The 19,115-nt window shown below is 40.2% G+C and overlaps 1 protein-coding gene across 1 annotated transcript in view; it reads right to left on the bottom strand.

Moving 5' to 3' along the window:
• The window catches only part of tmem132e (transmembrane protein 132E), a 656,500-nt gene that overhangs the window by 557,061 nt on the left and 80,324 nt on the right, over positions 1-19,115 (bottom strand). The window lies entirely within an intron of this gene.

The following is a 19,115-nucleotide window of genomic DNA, read 5'->3' as shown; positions in this document are numbered from 1 at the left end:
CATCAGACCTTCGGCCGCATGTTTTGGACACTCGGGTGAAGAGAGGGGCTGAGCTGTGCACTGATCACCACCTGGTGGTGTGTTGGATCCGCTGGAGGAGGAGAAAGCCGGACAGACTTGGCAGGCCCAAGCGCATAGTGGGGGTCTGCTGGGAACGCCTGGCAGAGCCCTCGGCCAGGGATGTGTTCAACTCCCACCTCCGGGAAAGCTTTGACCAGATCCCAGGGGATGTTGGAGACATAGAGTCCAAGTGGACCATGTTCTCCGCATCTATTGTCAATGCTGCTGCCCGTAGTTGCGGCTGTAAGCAGAGGCTGGGGACTAGGGGTTGGACTCCTTCATCACCCAGGCTGAAGTCACCGAGGTGGTTAAAAAGCTCCACCGTGGCAAGGCTTCGGGGGTGGATGAGATCCGCCCTGAGTACCTCAAATCTCTGGATGTTGTGGGGCTGTCATGGTTGATACGCCTATTCAACATTGCGTGGCGTTCGGGGACAGTGCCTCTGGACTGGCAGACTGGGGTGGTGGTCCCCCTTCATAAGAAGGGAGATCGGAGGGTGTGTTCCAACTACAGGGGGATCACACTCCTCAGCCTACCTGGTAAGGCCTACGCCAGGGTATTGGAGAGGAGAGTCCGGCCGATAGTCGAACCCCGGCTTCAGGAGGAGCAGTGTGGTTTTTGTCCTGGCCATGGAACACTGGACCAGCTCTATACCCTCTACAGGGTACTCGAGGGTTCATGGGAGTTTGCCCAACCGGTTCACATGTGTTTTGTGGACCTGGAGAAGGCATTCAACTGTGTACCTCATGATGCCCTGTGGGGGGTGCTCCAGGAGTATGGAATCGGGGGCCCTTTATTAGGGGCCATCCAGTCCTGTACAAGCAGAGCAGGAGTTTGGTCTGCATTGCCGACACTAAGTCGGACCTGTTCTTGGTGCATGTTGGACTCCGGCAGGGCTGCCCTTTGTCACCGGCTTGTCTTCTTCAGGTTGGAGGGGAGTTCCTGCCTCAAGTGGAGGAGTTTAAGTATCTCGGGGTCTTGGTCACGAGTGAGGGAAGAATGGAGCGGGAGATCGACAGACGGATCGGTGCGGCTGCCGCAGTAATGGGGTCACTGTGTCGGTGTGTTGTGGTGAAGAGAGAGCTGAGCGAAGCTCTCGATTTACCGGTCGGTCTACGTTCCTAACCTCACCTATGGCCATGAACTTTGGGTCATGACCGAAAGAACGAGATCCGGATACAAGCAGCTGAAATGAGCTTCCTCCGTAGGGTGGCCGGGCACTCCTTTAGAGATAGGATGAGGAGCTCGGCCATCTGGGAGGGGCTCAGAGTAGAGCCGCTGCTCCTCCACATCGAGAGGAGCCAGTTGAGGTGGCTCGGGCATCTATACCGGATGCCTCCTGGACGCCTTCCTCGAGAGGTGTTCCAGGCCCGTCCCACCGGGAGGAGGCCCAAGGGACGGCCCAGGACACGCTGGAGGGACTATGTCTCTCGGCTGGCCTGGGAACACCTTGGGCTCCACCTGGAGGAGCTGGAAGAGGTATCTGGGGAGAGGGTTCGTCTGGGTGTCTCTGCTGAATCTGCTGCCCCCGCGACCCGGTCCCGGATAAGCAGAAGACGACAACACGACATGGTCAATCACAAAACTCCCAAGTTAGTAATGGCTATAATGTGAAAACCTTAGGAGGTAAGAATTCATTGGAAAAGCACTTTACATGATAAAAGAAAATAAAAAAGGCTACTTTTAAAAGAATGTACCAAAAATAACTTTGGTATGCCCATTTAACAGAAGGTAGTGAAATATATAACCTTACAGGAGTTACAGGAGTATCCCATGTTGATATAAAAACAAATACATAAAACATGAAAGTCAATAAATATGTCTACTTCCCTGGTGTCATCTGCCCTCCCTGTGGTGATGATGGTAAAAAAGATGTAGATCATTGGAGTAAATTACATCTTTTGAACCATTTCACCCACCGTACCTCATTTATATAACTGGTTGCCATGGCGATTGGGCATGGCATGCAGCCGGTAATGGCTTTCATCTTGCCACTCTTTCATTAAAGGCCAGATTTGTGCAGTGGACGACTAATAGTAGTCATTTCAACACATTCTCCTATTCTATTTGAGGGTACCAGAGAAAAGGGGCAGAATATAAATGCACTCTGCACTTTTTAGGGTTGTATTTCTATAATATTTTGAATATTATGCATCATGATTATGTAAATCTTTGCTTTGGCCTATTCCATAAAATTCCAGTAAAATAATTGTAGCTGTTGGTTGTAATGGTAAAGTGTGATAGACAGTGCTGAAAGTGGTTGCACCATTAAAGTTTCTAGGAGTATGAATCATTTTGCAAGGCTTTCTCTGTAAAAAGGACTGCAAAATCAGTGAGCTTTGCTGAAAGAATTATAGTCAATGTATACATATGTGGTGAATTTTTGCCAGAAATGCAGGCAATTGCTTTTGATGTAGCTGTCACAATTAGAATGACAAAGTTTGATTATTCAGAGGGGATGATGAGAAGGAAAAAGAATCACAAAGAGGATAAAGATAAAAGCAGAAAAAAGGAAGAAACAGAAAGCAAGTGAATTTGTTGAAAAAGGGATAAAACCATAAAACTGGATTCAGCTGTACCAGAGTGTTATTTTATACCACAAGACTGCCCTCACTAGGACTGAAAACTGTAGATGCGAACACTTCCAGTGTATAAAAATCACCATGCAGCAGCCAGACAATTGTTGTTTTATTCCTGTCCCCTGAGTTGTTTGGAGGCCTTAAGTCCAAAACCAGACAGATGACTTGTGAGTGTAAAAGGTAATTTAGGTCCAGCCATCAGGGAGGCAAATGCAAAAGGGGGAGATCATTTTAGCAATTCAGGGAGATCAATGCGCAGGGCTCAATATGGAGGAACGACAAAATAAGTAGTAACTCAGACTGGGGATGGGCTGTGTAACGTCCCTGAGGTAGAGTCTGTAATCTATTATCAGACACCAACAAGCACAATAGGCCAGTAGTGGCCAAACACTGCAGGCCTTTTGTTTTCTTAATCAGCAGGCAGTCATGTGTGCATCACACTGGTTCAAAGGTAAACATGAGGACTGACTCCACGGATTTGCGATGATGTTTGAGTTTGAAGGCAAATCTCACCTTTAATACAGAACGATTAAATAGAAACATCGAGTACCTCAAGGCAGCCTTGATCAGAACGAGTGCTGTCTCTGCAAAGCTTTTCTCTGGCTTATGCTTCCCTTTGACCATCGATTGGTTGCATCGCAAACACGTGGAGATAAACACGAGCGGTCAAAGATAAGAGGTGTACTAGCTAGACCTATTGCTGAATCTAAATTAATGTAAACATGGAATAGTTCATTTGTTTCAGTAATTCAAATAAAAAAATCTTATTCTTACTAGACTCAAATATTTGTTTCTGTTACTTTTGATGATTATGACTTACAGCTAACTAAAACCCCAAGTTCAGCTTCTCAGAAATTCAAATATTACATAAAACTAATAAAATAGAGAACTAGAGACAGCTGGCAGGATGCTGGCAGTTATGTATCCAAGCATATAAATGGAAAGTTTGGAACAAAAAGTTGAACATGCAATAAGGTTAAACTGCAGCTGGTGTCAGAGCTTTAAGTCCCACCATGCACAAACGTATCCAGGACATTGGCTACAACTGTCATATTGCTTGTGTTGGGCCATTCTTGAACCAGAGACAATGTGAATAGTGTCTTACCTGGGCTGAGGAAAAAGAGGTCTGAATATTCAAACTCAAAGATCCAAAGTCCTATTTTCAGATGAAAGTAAAATTTTCATTTCATGTGGAAATCAAGGTCCCAGAGTCTGGAGGAAGAGTGGAGAGACACAGAAGTTGTTTTGAAGTCCAGTGAGACGTTTCCACAGTTAGTGATGATTTAGGGTGCCATGTCATCTGCTGGTGTTGGTCCACTGTGTTTTATGAGGTCCCAACTCAGAGCAGCCATCTACCAGGGAATTTTAAAGCTTTATTGAGATGTTGGACTTGGCACCTGCCCACGCTGCCAAAAGAAATAATACCTGCTTTAATCACTAAGGTGTTATTGTGCTGGATTGGCCAGCACACTGGCCTGACCTGAACCTTGTAGAGAATCTATGGGGTATTCTGAAGAGGAAGATGAAAGACATCAGAACTAACAACGCATCACCTGGGATTTCTGAACACCTCATCAGAGTCACAGTGTGATCTTCACCATGCCACACTGCACTGATGTGGTAATTTATCATGGATGCATACCAGAGGTGGGGCCAAGTCATTACTTCCCAAGTCACAAGTCCAAGTCCTATGGTGTAAATTTAAAGTAATCAGCAAGTCATAATGAGCTATCCCTGAAACACAATACACACAAAACAAACCTGAAAATGTTTGCTGTCACTAGGCATCTAAACAAATGCTTTCTATAAAATTCTAGAATATTTTTTCTTAAAAGCTCTCAGCCCTGCAATGGACTAGCAACTTTCTGTAATCTGTTCTGTTGGCTCTCTGACCCAACTGCCTTACAAGACCCTAAATATGATGTGGCAGAAGAAAATTAATGGATGGATGAAGGCAGTCATAAAAAACCTTTTAAATGCAAATAAAAAAGCATAATTTACATAGCAGTGTCATAATTCCAAACACCTGTAACTAGTTAGAGAAGCAAGAACATCCCTCCCCATTGTTTCTTTTCTAAATTTAATTTTTATTACACTTATAATCAATGGAATGTTTTTTTTTATTAATTTATAGAACTATTCTTCTTTAAACCTGTCAACACTACAAAAGAAGAAAAATATGCTTCACCACTACTGGAAAGCATGAGATGAGGAAGAAAACGTGAATGATGTGAGGAAACATTTCATCTTTACTATTATTATTTTCCCGATAATTTTTTTTTACTTTAACGAGGACACAAGCCATTAGTATTCAAGTCAAAGTTGAGTCGCAAGTCCTTTCTAATATAACGAAGTCATCAAGTCAAAGTGAACACCTCTGCTGCACACACTGTACAGTACACGGACATAATGTTCAGTAGGCTCACAATTCTGGGTTAAAAATTTTTTTTTCTGATCTGATGTAATTCAAAGACATTAAATAAATGACAGTTTGTAATGAATCAATAAAATATTAGTTTAACTTTTTCATTATATTATGAAGTATTGAGATGTACCTGTAAACGTTTCTCTGAATCCTGAAGGAAAACTGACTTTATTCTCTCCATATTTGGAAAAAGCCCAAATAAACCTCTATGTCATGATGTGCGGTTGTGGGTAGGACCAAAGTGAAGAGAAGGAGATGCCAGGAGTCAGATGAATGATGGTAAGTCCGAGATTTATTGTTTTCACTCATGGGCCAGGCAGGGAAACCTGAACCAGGCCAGGACATTGGATATACGACCAGGTTCGACCAGGACACAGAGATAAGAACAACCCCAGGACACAGCGGGGAACAAAGGCAACTAAGGAACTTAAATACAAACAGGAAATGCAGGGAGAACCAATGAAAAACAAGACCAGGTAATTAGGAGAAACAAGAAACAGGTGTGAGCTAGGCTGTGGTAAACAGAAAGAAACAAGAACCAGACCGGGTAAAATAAACAATAAAACAAACTGAAAAACACAGACACTGACTGGATACGACACTCTATGCATGTTCTTAAACAAGGAATCAGACATAAATCTACTGAAAAATGTCCAATAAGGAAAGCCACACATCTAAGATGAATCCTTGGATCTCAAGCCTTACTCTGCACACAACCCTGTAGATTTGCTCTATGAGGTGAACTGTGTCAACAGGAAGATAAAAAAGAGTCAGTTAAGAGGGTGCTTGGGGAAACTAAACACTCTTAAACCCCATTTGGGGACATCTGGTGCCATTCCAGTGCTTTCAATCATTTCCTATGTCAAAGTGAAATTAATTAGTAATATTGCTTTTCTTCATGTGTGTTCTTTGTGCTTGTTTGGTTGAAGCTGTCTTGTAATGATCTGCTCTTCATTATGTTTGTGTGTGACCCAGTAGCATCAAATAGAGCAAAGGATATGGGTTATTATTTCTTGACCTAATTGTTCCAACTGTCAAAAATCTGTCAAATAAAGATAACAGATGAATAAATTAGTAGCGGGTCCTCAAACAAAGCACTTTTTACAAGGAATGTATTTTCACTTAAGAAATGTGAAACACAACTACATGCATCTTATTGATTACACAACATGCTGTTTGCCCCAATATTCTACCAGGAAACGCAAAACTAATGCATATAATGTCAACACAATACTAATTATATATACATTTACAGAGGAAGAAAAACACCAAGTTAATCACACTGAAGGAATTGCTTGTATGGAACTGGCACCATTACTCAGCACTACCAGCCCTTGATGCAGTTTAATAGGGGACAAAGCATTGAGTTTGCATGGAAGTCATGATAGTGCTGGTCATGGTACCTTCAGATACTGCACTGAAAACGGAACTTTGAGTTGCTGTTAGCCACAAAATAAATGCTTAACATCTCACTTTGTGAGCAATGAAGAGTTCAACTGTTTTAACTGAATTACTCAAGTGAATAAACCATTCAAAGATACTGTAGATACACATGTAGCTCAATGAGGTCCAACTCCTCTAAGATATTCCAAGGTCCCAACAGTTGAGCTTAATCACACATTGGAACTTTCTCCAGTTATTTTTAGAATATCCTTCCAATCTCGCTGCTCAGATCTCAGAAATTTGCAACTATCCATCTTCCACCATTTATCAGGTAACAGGTCAGGCAACAGCTTTATCAGAGATCCCCATACCTGCCTCTCTCTAGGTGGCTTCATGGGAAGGCATCCAGAGGCAATTCTTAAAAGATGCCAAAACCCCTTCAAATAGTTTCTTTTGATCTGAAGAAGCAACAACTTAACTCAGAGTGCCTCCTAAAAGGTCAAGGCACCCTGCGGAGAAAGCTCATAGTCACTTTTATTAATCCATATTTTTAGTCACTTCCCAAATCTCATGAGCAAAGGTAAGGTTTAGAAGGTAAATTGAGAACTTCTGCTGATTCTTACATTTGCATGAATTACAATAAAGGAAGATTGAGAGCTTTTTTATCTGATCGATCCGCCTGGCTGTTGAAATGCAATTTTGCTTGCAGTTAAATAAACTCCAAAGACTGAAAATGACAAACAAAAAGACATTTTTCCCTTCAAATCAAACTGAGCTGATTGTCTTATCTTTGTTTAGATGCTTGCACCAGTCAATGAGGATTCACAATTTATTTGGAAATCACCTAACTCAAAGAACAAAAAAACAGAGCTCTCAAAGGCACAGACAACCTTGTTAAAATTCCAGGTTTACATTGTGTAAAAAATGAGACCATGTTAAATTATAACAACCCTTATGTGTTTCAGCATTCTTCTTAAGTAGGAATCACCAATCACCAATATATGGCCACTTCGCCCTTCAAAAGTTCTCCAAATCAACCAGATTGTTAGGAAATCTCTTGTCCAAAGCTTTCTTGAGGTGACCCTACAGGTTTTGTGTCAGGTTTAGTTTAGCCATTTCTAAAGTTTATTTCACTCTGTTAATGCCATCCTTTAGATCTTTCGGATGAATTTGGATTCAAAAATATATATACTTTCAGCAGGAAGACAACTGAAGGTTTTCAGTTGGAATGTAGAAATGTTAATAATTTCATCCACCGTTATACAAACCCTTGTCTAAAGAAAACTAACCCCAGAGCATGATGCTGCCACCTCTGTGTTTCACTGTGGGAGTGGTGGTTTCTTGACAGCTTCCCTGACCGGTGTCTGTCTCGTCTTTTTATCAGTTTTGGAGAACCATCTAGTTCCCAGGTTCTTCTTTTTTCCTGACTGTGATACGTTTGTGCAATGAAATCTTTTTTAACCGTTTCAAGCAGTCTGCGAATTGTGGCTTTAGCTATGCTCACAAATGCCTGAGTGGAGCAGAGCCATTAAAGTAGAGCCCATGGAAAAAGGAAATATGATTCACTATAATGGATAATTTTGATGAGCTTAAGGAAACTAAATGTTGAATGTCAAATCGGAAGGTGCTTAAACCAAGTTGTTACTGATGTGCAGACTTGGGCAACCAGGTTGTTGGACCTGCATTAAATGTTTTGTCCCTAAAGGATTAAATTGTTTTGATTTTGTTAAGCTGTCCAGATCATATCTCAGTGGGAAAAGTACAGAATAATTAATTATGATTATAATGTTTTTCTGTTATCAAAATTGTGAATACTCTTATTAACAAAACAGCATAAGCATTAAGTACAGCTGCAGTAAAGATTTCAAATTAATTGAATCTGTAAGAGGGAAACAGGTCTCCTCCATTATACAAACACCATTCACATCAATAATGTGTACAAACGTATCTTTGTCAGTCTTCAACAAATATAATTTCAATTACATATGAAACATAATTGTGTAACATCTCTTTATTTATTGTTAATCTGTTTATTATGACAGCTGCTGTGAGTAAAGAGAGACAGACAAGTTTTACTATATTCCCAAACTGTCTCTGAAATGGGAAGTAAAAATAAAACTCCAGCATTAAAATGCGATCCTAATTTAATTTTTCCCAGCTGAAAAACTCTGAGTGGATCTCCATCCTGCCATGCATGTGATTGAAAAGGAGGAAGGTGGGGGGTAAAGAGTTTAAATTTGCGTTTTCTCATTTGAGAACCGAAGTTAATTGCGTCCTCATCAGAATCCAGACAGCGACATTTAGTGCAGTCACCCCACGACTTCATTTGCTGCTTCATCTCTGTCAAGCGAGACTAATATTTACAGAGCCGGGCGCTCACAGGCGGCATCGCTGGCAGTAAACAAAAAGATGGAGTCTATACCCACAGCAGAATGTAGTTGTCAGTAACTGAAGTCACAGAGTAGATGGGTGATAAATACTTAAGAAGAACATGGCATTTTTCTCCTGTGAAAGACAAACTCGTGAAAAGGGACACCTTTGTCATTTCTCCTGCAGCTCTCCATCAGATGTTCAGTAACAAACGACTGAAGGAAACATCTCTGGGGTTTATCTCTGTGGTGCCGCAGTAGATAAAAACTGTCTCAAATCACCAGCTGGAGAGATGTAAACAAGCCGGCTGATATCATCACATGGTTGAGTAAAGAGCCTTACAAAGGGCCTTGGTGGTCGGATTGTGCCACAACAAAGGAAAACTCTGCCTGGTGAGGTGCACATCAAAGAATCAACTATGCTGGACGTGAAAACATATTTAAACGGAAACAAAACTGCGATAACACAATAAACTCAGCGTGTACAAATGTTTTTATCTGCATTAAAATAGAGGCTCCACACCAGTCAAAACGTTGGAAGCAAAATCAGTTTAGTAGAAAATATTGTTAAAATTTCACTGGATAATTTGGAGCAAAATAAATATAATTTTATAAAGAGCCATTTTATAATATATGTTTTTAATGTAATTATCATCAATTTCTGTTTTCTTCCTTACACTTCGCTGTTATTAAAGTACCTACTGGTTTTAACAGCATGGCATGAATATGACATGCAGACGTTGAGGTGTTTTTTACTTCTGCACTTAACTCGAGGCTCATCTTAAATTTAACCTGAAATTTAAGTCCTTCTTTTGTAATCAGTTATTCAGAAATGGCCTGGTAATACACCTAACCTTCATGAAATTGTAGTAGACTAAACTTTCACTTTGTTGGGCAGTTAGGATATCCAAAAATATTTAAATTTGCTAAATGCTAAAATAATGATAGGACACTTTTCAAGAGAATAAAAAAAAAAAAAACTTCAAAATCAGAAGTTTACAGGCAGTAAATTTACTAATAATCGGTAGAAGTGCCTATTCATCTGTATGAGTTTAGTCAGATGTTTCTCAAATGCTGGGTTTTCTTCCACATTCTTACAGTAGTTTGCAGGATTTTTAGCCCATTCCTCCAAACAGAACTAATGGGGTCAGAGTCAGGTTTGTATGCCATCTTACACCTTGTCAGTTCTGAGACTGGGATCAGGGTTTTGTGATGGCCACTTCAAACCATTGACTTTGAGGTCCTCAAGTTTTTTCCTAAGTAATTTGGCATGATTAGGGTCATTGTTCATTCGAAAAACTCATTTGTGCCCAACTACCTGTCGGATGTCTTGAGATATCCCCTCAATATTTGCACATAAATGTATTTTCTTTAATATCCATCTATTTTGTGAAATGCACCAGTCCCTCCTGCAGCAAAACACCCCCACAACATGATGCTGCCACCCCTGCTTCATAGTTGGAATGGTGTTATCAGTTTTGCAAGCCTCCTTTTTCCTCCAAATGTAACAATGGTTACTATCGTCAAACACTTCAGCTTGAACTTCATCAGACCACAGAACATGTCGCCAAGAATTAAGGTCTTCATTTCTGAGTGTATTTACAAACTTTAATCTGGTTTCTTATTTGCTTTTGTAGAAATGGCTTCTGAATGGTCTTTTAGTCTATGTTTGTACAGGATTTGTTTTAATATGGATAATATGGATCACTAGCCAAAATGCATTCATCTCAGGGATCCAGAACCTATCCCTTTCTTGAATGATATGACAGCTGGACGTTCTCATGATGTTTATACTTGAAAATAATAGATTGTACAGATGAATGTGGAACCTTCAGGCAACAGGAAATAACACTAAAGGAGGAACCAGACTTATGGAGGTTTATGAATCTTTCCTAATATCATAGCTGATTTCTTTTTGATTTTTCCATGATGTCACACAAGGAAGCAGTGTGGTTGAGGTGTTGTCTTAAAATACACCCACCTGTGTGCATCCCCTTAACCAAATGTTGTGAATTAACCAGACTGTGAAGCTTACAAAGCCATGTCGCCATCTATAAATCTCTAAAGAAAACTCATTAATCTTGCACGTATTAAAAATACATTTTGTTGTTAATCGTAACTGATCTAAAACAGGAAAATGTTGATTTTTTTTAAACAGGTCTTTTTATACAGTGTATATAAATATATGGTTTCAACTGTAAACCAACATGTAAGCTTAGGAAAATTGGGCATATTAGAGAAAGCAAAGCCTGGTCATGCAGGTAATACATCTCAAAATCCAAAGAGTTCAGACTGGCTTTTAGAAAAAGAATGTAAACAGAAACCTGGAGTTACTTCTAAATGTTTAGGGTTGCACTGGCTTTACTTCCAAACATTTGACATGTAGTGGATGTCCAACTTAAATAGGACCCTGAAGTCTGATGCAAAAATCGCCAACAAACGTCTATCTACAAGGAACCTGAAAGGAACCCGATTTGGACCTAATTTTGTACATATGCAGACCAGAGATGGGGATGTACAGGAAGCTGACACGACTACAACAAACAGCAGAGGCATCATGAGAGTAATAATGCACTGAGTTAGAGGCACTTGCTGCAGCATCCAACAGTCCATAAAAATAGTTTGTGATGGTCACCAGACAGGAGATGCCTGGGAAACAACACAAAGAAAGGATCATTATTATTGTGTGGCAAGCATTAGGGATGGCCAGGACATCTGCATCTGCTATATGGACACAGGTGATGGACTCTTTACAACATCATGTGTCACCCTGCATTGTGTCTCGATGACAACGACACTGGCCAGATTAAGGGCCAAGCGATGAGCCCCAAATGTGTAGAAGGACCTGACACAGCAGAGCAAAGATGGATGCGTTTCAAGAGGTGCTAGCACCACGAAGCATGGACTAACAATAAGTATCATTGTCTATCTGAGGCTTTGTATCTACATGGATGCTATTGTGACAAGAATGGAGAGCCATGCTGTTGGAACACAGCTATACAGCACAATGTCTCCTGAAGGTTAAATAATAAGTGATCTTTAGAGAAATTTACAATAAAACTCAAATAACCAAATAAAAAATTGTGGCATTATGTTTGAATAAAGTCTATGCTTTGTACCTTACATTAAAAGATGTTATCAACAATGCAGTTCATCACCTGAACAAAATTTCCAGAGTGTTCCTAAAGTTAAAGAAAATTTATGTTTTAAAAAAAACAACCTAGGACTTCTGTTTGTGGTTTGGCTTCAAGTTCTCTTTGAAATTATGAGTATTTATTGATAAACCAATTTTCTTGTAAGTTAGTTAAATATGTTGCTTTATTGCACTCTTAGTTAACTCTAAAATGATTTTATGTATTTTTAACAGTGGCGATTGCTCTAAGACTGCAAGGGAAGCTCAACTTCCCTTAAAATGTCAAAAAATAAGTGATCAAATATACAGGTCCTTCTCAAAATATTAGCATATTGTGATAAAGTTCATTATTTTCCATAATGTAATGATGAAAATTTTACATTCATATATTTTAGATTCATTGCACACTAACTGAAATATTTCAGGTCTTTTATTGTCTTAATATGGATGATTTTGGCATACAGCTCATGAAAACCCAAAATTCCTATCTCACAAAATTAGCATATTTCATCCGACCAATAAAATAAAAGTGTTTTTAATACAAAAAACGTCAACCTTCAAATAATCATGTACAGTTATGCACTCAATACTTGGTCGGGAATCCTTTTGCAGAAATGACTACTTCAATGTGGCGTGGCATGGAGGCAATCAGCCTGTGGCACTGCTGAGGTCTTATGGAGGCCCAGGATGCTTCGATAGCGGCCTTTAGCTCATCCAGAGTGTTGGGTCTTGAGTCTCTCAACGTTCTCTTCACAATATCCCACAGATTCTCTATGGGGTTCAGGTCAGGAGAGTTGGCAGGCCAATTGAGCACCAGTGGTTTTGGCACAGTGAGCAGGTGCCAGGTCGTGCTGAAAAATGAAATCTTCATCTCCATAAAGTTTTCAGCAGATGGAAGCATGAAGTGCTCCAAAATCTCCTGATAGCTAGCTACATTGACCCTGCCCTTGATAAAACACAGTGGACCAACACCAGCAGCTGACACGGCACCTCAGACCATCACTGACTGTGGGTACTTGACACTGGACTTCTGGCATTTTGGCATTTCCTTCTCCCCAGTCTTCCTCCAGACTCTGGCACCTTGATTTCCGAATGACATGCAGAATTTGCTTTCATCCGAAAAAAGTACTTTGGACCACTGAGCAACAGTCCAGTGCTGCTTCTCTGTAGCCCAGGTCAGGCGCTTCTGCCGCTGTTTCTGGTTCAAAAGTGGCTTGACCTGGGGAATGCGGCAACTGTAGCCCATTTCCTGCACACGCCTGTGCACGATGGCTCTGGATGTTTCTAGTCCAGACTCAGTCCACTGCTTCCGCAGGTCCCCCAAGGTCTGGAATCGGCCCTTCTCCACAATCTTCCTCAGGGTCCGGTCACCTCTTCTCGTTGTGCAGCATTTTCTGCCACACTTTTTCCTTCCCACAGACTTCCCACTGAGGTGCCTTGATACAGCACTCTGGGAACAGTCTATTCGTACAGAAATTTCTTTCTGTGTCTTACCCTCTTGCTTGAGGGTGTCAATAGTGGCCTTCTGGACAGCAGTCAGGTCGGCAGTCTTACCCATGATTGGGGTTTTGACTGATGAACCAGGCTGGGAGTTTTAAAGGCCTCAGGAATCTTTTGCAGGTGTTTAGAGATAACTCGTTGATTCAGATGATTAGGTTCATAGCTCGTTTAGAGACCCTTTTAATGATATGCTAATTTTGTGAGATAGGAATTTTGGGCTTTCATGAGCTGTATGCCAAAATCATCCGTATTAAGACAATAAAAGACCTGAAATATTTCAGTTAGTGTGCAATGAATCTAAAATATATGAATGTTAAATTTTCATCATGACATTATGGAAAATAATGAACTTTATCACAATATGCTAATATTTTGAGAAGGACCTGTATACTGTTGTGTGTACATGTCTTTGACTAAATATGCGCTACAACACGCTCAACTTTTGTTCAGAATCAGCTTCTTATCACTGGTAACAACGCAGCTTTTCTCTCACTAATTCCCACAACTTCATAGTGCTTTAAACAGTGAGTTTAATAGCGAAGCAAAAATGCTGGGCTTTGTCCGGCCCATCGGACCCTCAGCGTCTCTGGGAGTCTATGGAGCAGCCTTAGCTGCAGCGAAACGAGACGAGTCATTGGATAAATGCTGGGCTTTGTCGCCAGCAGACGAACATTATCGAAGAGACGTCTATAGAAAAGAGGAGAAACAAATCCTCAAAGACCTGACACAAGACCTGGGAGATCCACCACCCTTCACTTGATCTTTTGCCATAGGTCGGGTTTCGGGTTACCTATCTTGAGAATCCTCTTGTTGAGGCAACTATTCATTAAATCAACATAACAAATGTTGATAACACAGTGTGTCTTTGTGACAGCTAGTAATATAGTTGCTCATTATGTGATTACACAACACGTGTTAATTATTTGAGCTTCTTTGGTTTTTTGGTTAATGACTTAACAAAAAATTGAATTTCTGAAAATGAGGCAAAAAGCAGGCTATCTAAAAAAATCATCCAGGAAGCCTTGAGAACTACTAACTTTTTAAAAGAGTGCAAAGACTTCTGAAGCAAAACATAAATAAATGGCGAACCGAAGACGTTAACACAGCATTGTGGATAACTGAACAATATTTTTATGAACTAAGCCAGAAAGCACAGAAATGTGTCTTATTCACTGTGAGGAACCAGTCAAATGAGTCATTGCTTGCACACAAGTAGTGGATTTTGTTTTCTTAATTGAGACTAAGCAGCTTAACACAAGCCCTGAAGAAATGCTTCAGACCACGTGGATGAGCCCAGTTGAACAGCATTGTTTTACTCTCACAGCAGAAGCTTCTAACGGCTCTCTACCTTCAGAGTCTCATGAAGTGAAGCAATAGTTAAAATGTCATAAAGCTTGACATAATATCTCAAAACAATATTGCACTGCAGTGTCTTCCTTGTTTCTGGGATACATTATGGATACACATATCAGGCATAATATTATGACCACCTAGCTAATAACAGCGCTGACCTGTCAAGGCATTGCCCCGAAGGTCTGCTGTGGTATCTGACAGATTTTAGATGTGGCGTCTTGTACGTTGTGAAGTGAAGCCTCCATAGAATAGACTTATATGTCCACAGATTTGTTTTGATTTTGCTTTTGCCGTACTTACATGTTTCAGCTCAATAAGCAATATACTGTAATTTAATACCCAATAAAGATAACGTGAAAAAATCCAAAATGCTATTTCCAAATGTTGATTTCACTTATCAGGGGGAAAAGGGTATTCAAACCAACCTGGTCCTGTGTGAAAAGGTAATCGACCCCTGAACCAGTAACTGGAGTGTGCACAGTAACTAGCTATGTGTGTATTATAACGGAACCATTTATATCCCAACTCAGCACCCTTTCTAGTGACAAGCCTCTCAGTAAGGGTGTGCAAATATTTTAAAAGACTTTTCCTAAACACAGAGTGCCTCAGATATAATTAGCAAATACAGCTGCAAATGAGAGATAACTGTAATTCCACACGTCTTGAGGGAAGATATCCCTCAGAATCACAGTAGGGTGACCTGCAAATACTTGCTATGACAAATCAAAGGACACCAGCCGATCTCTTTGAAATAACGTGGCAGAAGGCTTGTGTGATGGCCACACCTGCAGCCACACAGTCGGTAACCCCACACACAAACACATTTTCATTTTGAGTTTTCATATACACATTCACTGCAGCAAAAATACATGGGTTTCTGTTTATATTTTCATTTGACAATATTGAAATACATTAGTTCTAATTGTAGCGCGCACATTTGGTTAACTTTTGTATATTTAATTTTGTCAAATATTTAAAATTTTCTGTGTTTTCTTTACTGGTGCTGTGGGGGAGTACCTTGAACAGAAGCAATGGACTCTGGCTGGCACACTCAAATTCCAGATTGACTGATTGGGTGATACCATCTGGAGTTCCACCATGGGGGAAGACCATGGAGTCTTTATTCTAATTTTTGCATAAGTTCTCTTTGTTTTTGTGATTTGCTTATTTTGTTTAGTTATTAGTCATTCAAGTACATTTTTAAGCTAACTGTGTTTAGTTATTTTTGCCAGTTAAATTTCTGTATATGTTTTCCTTCCCTTTTCCTCAGTGTGTTAGTCTGGTCTGATCAGCCAGTATTTAGGTTCCCTTTGTTTGTTGTGTAGGGGGTCAGTTTGTTTGTTTGAGCAGTTAGTTTGAGGTTTTGTTATGTTTAACCCTGATTGTTTTGTCTTGAGTTTAGCTTCTTTATTGGACCTCTTTTAAGGGCACTGTAACAGTTATTTGAATTTTGTTAGTTTGGGGAAATAAAACCCATGTTCTTTGAAAATTATTACTGTGTCCTCATGCTTGACCGGCTTGGTCCCTCACAGCTTGTATAGGTTGAAGAAGAGATGCAGAGACATTTGTCTACTGTTACTGCTAGATAAAAAATTAAATCCATGAATGATCCCAGAATGGCAGCTAAGGAACATTAGGCCTTCATCGTTCAGTTGCAACCCTTAGGTGTGATGGCAAAGACTTCCGCATGGTCATTTGTATGCAACATGCACTTCACTTTCTGAAGCAAGGTGGCAGAAAATCTCACTGATGCTGACAACATGGGCACCAGTCTTCAAGCTGGCAAATAGCATAAATAATAAATATGGGACACCTGTTGTGTGATGAGCAGCTGAGAGCCAGGAAGATGATTTTTCTGAATTCAGTGGAGCTCCTGGCTTTTTCCCTCCAAAAGGAAACAATAAGACAAGTGATATGAGTTCTCACATCAAACATTAACAGACTGAGAAAGCAGGGAGATTAAAAGGCTTTCCAACAAGATGACGACAAACACACCAGTAAACCTGGTTTATTACAAAGAGAATGCAGAAAACTGCATCACTTGCAAAGCAATAGATGGGACAACTGTCCTTTTCTCCTCACTGCTCTCCAACATCCACAACATCTCTGTTTACACTGAAATGCAGCATACTCAATTATAGTAGATAAAAGATAAAGCTCATCCTTTATAACACAATAACACTTTCTGCTGCTGAACCTCTTTAATAATGGATTGGAGTGCAGTAAAGAGAGTAGGCTTGGGTGATATATTGGTAATATAACAATCCAAGGGTAGCCATCACAACAACACTGTTTTCACTCTTTAATATGTAGCAATTGCTGTTTAGCAGAGAGGATGCAGTGAGTCTAGCATAGTTTAATCCATCCATCCATCCATCCATCCCTCCAGATATACTCAGTAACACTCGTTCTGGGGAATCTCAATACACCCCAAGGCCAGAAGGTGCATAGTCTTACCAGTGGGGTCTCTTCCCAGTGGGATGTTTCTAAAAAAGCTCCAAATAGAGGTATTCAGGAGGCATCCTGGCCAAAACCCAAACCACCCCAACCAATACCTTCAGAGGGCTTTCTACAGGGGAATCTCCTTTCAGCCTCAAGGATTCTCGTCTTTCATTCAAGATCCATATCTCAACTCCATGGACGAAGGTCAGAACTAGAGCTGTAAACCTTTTGTCCAACAATACTAATTCTAGTCCATTCTGATCATTAGTGCAGTTAGCACCACCACTATCTGTAAACATCAGCTGTGTATTACGGAGAGAATATAGACCCTTACCTTAATCCTTCAGCAAAAGAATAAATCAGGTAACTCTGCTGTAAAACCATTCAGCATTCCTGGTTTCTACCAAAGTCTGTTCCAAGTCAATTTGCCTTCGCTGATTCAACTAAACATTCACAATATGGGTGCTAATCTACATCCTGTGGCAGATAGCTCCTTTTTGTACCCAAAAAGGTCTGGTATGAAATAACCATTAATGCAAAAGTACAAAATGGTAAAGAAGCAAAATCAGCAGCATTGGCCTAAGTCTGGCTCTCTGTTGTAGCAGCCTAAACAAACAGCCGAGATACAACTACAGAAAATATTGCAGATATTTCCTTTCTAGAAGCTTCTTACAGCTGTTGTTTGTCTTCTGGCCTTATTTTTGAACATCTCACAGATGTTGAAAATGGCTAACTTTGAGTCTTCTTTCTTGAATCCCAACTTTTAAATATAGTAATGTTGTCACTGTGACCTCATAGTGCTTCTGCATGGTGCATTCACTAAAAAGAAAATAACGAGCCAGTCACCAGTCAGGAAGAGTTAAGATGAAAACAGTTGATGTGGGCCACCATTGAAAATGTGGGTATTTCTGCACACAAAACCCTAATCTCCATCACATCATACCTTGAAAACAAGGCACCAAGGCACTTTTTTTCCCACAAATGCAGAAAATGAAAGAAAACATCATAATGTTGAAGAAATTGGCCATTAATTGACATGATATTAGGATTAAAGATGTGATAAAAGACAATTGTGACATAAAATAAGCATTTTTCAATGTTAAATTGAAATATTTAACATTGTCCAAAGTCGCCCGAAAATCAAAAAGGGGAAGTCTCCGGTCATTCATTGTGAGAGCGTCAATGATAAACAGTTCAGGTAGAAGCCAAGTTGTGCTAAAAACAGCGTTAATATGGTGAAATGGTGCATTGCTGGTGGTGGCAGCAATACTACAACAGCAGCATTTAGTCTGCACAACTTTCTTGAAGCGAAGAGGATCAGAGCTGCCTGGATCAGAGCTGGAAAATTGAGGAGAGACAGATGGGCTGGTCTCACCAAGCAAAGCCAGTTGTGATCGGAGGACTATTCAGTAAACTGCTTCGAACAAGAAACCGCTGAGAGAAATTATGCTAGAGGTCGGGATATCTGACAGACGAAGGAGAATGCTGAAGCAGAGTCTGTAGCCTTGCTGTTCAGAGCATCTGACGGGAAAAGATTGCCAAAGAAAAGGTTGTTGTGGCTGTTGCTAAACGAATCAAGCCTCAGCAGGTAAGAACACTTGTTGCAAAAGTACATTTAGATATCAGCAGTTATTGTTGATAATTAAAAATCCGAAATAATTTTTTCTATTATTAATAATATTCCGAAATCCTTATTATTAAAATATGATAAATTAAACACGCATACGATATATGTAAATAAATGTTTCTCTAAAGATTCTAATATACAGTTAAAAAATGACACCAGGTAGTGTCTTCAGATCTTGAATCATTGTGTCTGCTGCTGCTGCTCCATGCTGCTCACTTTGCCTCCGGTTGTTTCACTCAGTGCC

This window comes from Girardinichthys multiradiatus, chromosome 11, assembly GCF_021462225.1.
Source record: "Girardinichthys multiradiatus isolate DD_20200921_A chromosome 11, DD_fGirMul_XY1, whole genome shotgun sequence".
In the NCBI taxonomy this organism is placed as follows: domain Eukaryota; kingdom Metazoa; phylum Chordata; class Actinopteri; order Cyprinodontiformes; family Goodeidae; genus Girardinichthys; species Girardinichthys multiradiatus.
This window is presented reverse-complemented; position numbering and strand designations above follow the sequence as displayed.